Source organism: Mastomys coucha, unplaced genomic scaffold (assembly GCF_008632895.1).
Source record: "Mastomys coucha isolate ucsf_1 unplaced genomic scaffold, UCSF_Mcou_1 pScaffold22, whole genome shotgun sequence".
NCBI classification, from domain to species: Eukaryota; Metazoa; Chordata; class Mammalia; order Rodentia; family Muridae; genus Mastomys; species Mastomys coucha.
The window spans coordinates 143,683,551-143,685,315 of NW_022196905.1; the positions used below are offsets into that span (position 1 = coordinate 143,683,551).

The following is a 1,765-nucleotide window of genomic DNA, read 5'->3' on the forward strand; positions in this document are numbered from 1 at the left end:
AACTCATATGCCATATATGCCAACGACTCCTTCCATTAGCAAATGCTGAAACATCACTTTTTGTTTTGTCCTCCCACATCCAACCACCCCTGGCCTCCTCGTTTGGTTTTCCAAGACAGGGTTTCCCTGTGTAATCCTGGCTGTCTTGGAACTCGCTCTGTAGACCAGGCTGGCCTCAAACTCACAGGTTTGCATTACCTCTGCCTCCCAAGTGCTGGGACTAAAGGCATGTGCCACCACACCTAGGTCATTGCCTTTTTTGTTTATTTTTCATTGTCTTCTTTTGATTTCCCTACATGGAAAAAGGCTGATGTTGGTGAGGTGGTTTAATTTGGGGGTCCAGAAGATTGTCCAGCCCCTTTCCCCTGGCCACACGATGCCTGCGCACGATGCCTGGAGTTACTGTAAAAGATGTTAACCAGCAGGAGTTTGTCAGAGCTCTGGTAGCCTTCCTCGAAAAGTCTGGGAAGCTGAAAGTCTCTGAATGGTCAAGCTAGCCAAACAAAGAGCTTGCCCTATATGATGAGAACTGGTTCTACACACAAGCTGCTTCCACAGCAAGGCACCTGTATCTCCGTGGAGGTGCAGGGGCTGGTTTCATGACCAAGATCTACGGAGGACAGAAGAGAAATGGTGTCAGGCCCAGCCATTTCAGCAGAGGCTCTGGGTCCTCCAAGTCCTGGAGGGGCTGAAAATGGTGGAAAAGGACCAAGATGGGGGCCACAAGCTAACACCTCAGGGACAGAGAGATCTGGAAAGGATCGCTGGACAGGTGGCAGCTGCCAATAAGAAGCATTAGGACAAAGGATGCTGGGTTAATAAATTGCTTCATTCATAAAAAATTAAAGCCCGGAGGTGGTGGCGCACGCCTTTAATCCCAGCACTTGGGAGGTAGAGGCAGGCGAATTTCTGAGTTTGAGGATTTTTGAGTTCGAGGCCAGCCTAGTCTACAGAGTGAGTTCCAGGACAGCCAAGACTACACAGAGAAACCCTGTCGTGAAAAAACAAACAAATAAATAAATGAATGAGTGAATGAATGAATAGATAAATAAATAAATAAATAAATAAAAATTAAAAAAAGAAGATGGTTCAGGTGAAGTTGACACACCATATTCCATTTCTCTGGTATTCTTTGAAGGGTTGCTATTGCTCTCAAAGCCTGTTGCAGCAGAGTTAAGTTCCTGACTCAAAGACACCTCTTTTGTATCATGACTGGAGTCTGTGATATGATCCTGGCCCTTTCCAAATGCCAGCGGCTGCCCAGCATTCATTTGTGAACCTGTTCACATCCTTCGGCCAGCTGTAAGTGATTTGCTCATCCTTGAATTACTGATGACTGACTCAGCAACTGAATACAGCTGGAGGGATGGGCTAGCACGTCTAGGACTAGGTTGAAGAAGGAGTAGCCACTTTTCTGTCTGCTTGTGGGAAGCCAGCTACCCTGTCATGGGGATGCAGAAGGTCTAGGAAGAAGCTCACATGGAGGAGGAAATAAAGTCTCCTGCTAACAGCCAGCTGCAACGTGCTCTCCATCTGAGTGAGCCATCCATCTTAGAAGAGATTCTTCTAGAACAATTCAAGGTTGAGGATAGCTATGTCCATGGCCAATGTCTTGACCCCAGGGAGACCCTGAGCCAGAAAAGATACTGGCTCAGCTAAGATATGCCTGGAGTTCTGATCCAGGAAAAAATGAGATAATACATCTTTGTTGTTGTTGTTTTTGTTTTTTGGTCTTCTGTTTTAATCTTTAGATTCAGTTATTTAT

General features: G+C 45.9%; 1 pseudogene; it reads left to right on the top strand.

Moving 5' to 3' along the window:
- The first annotated feature begins 389 nt into the window (after window positions 1-389).
- LOC116071040 lies at window positions 390-826 on the top strand (annotated as a pseudogene).
- Window positions 827-1,765: the final 939 nt, after the last annotated feature.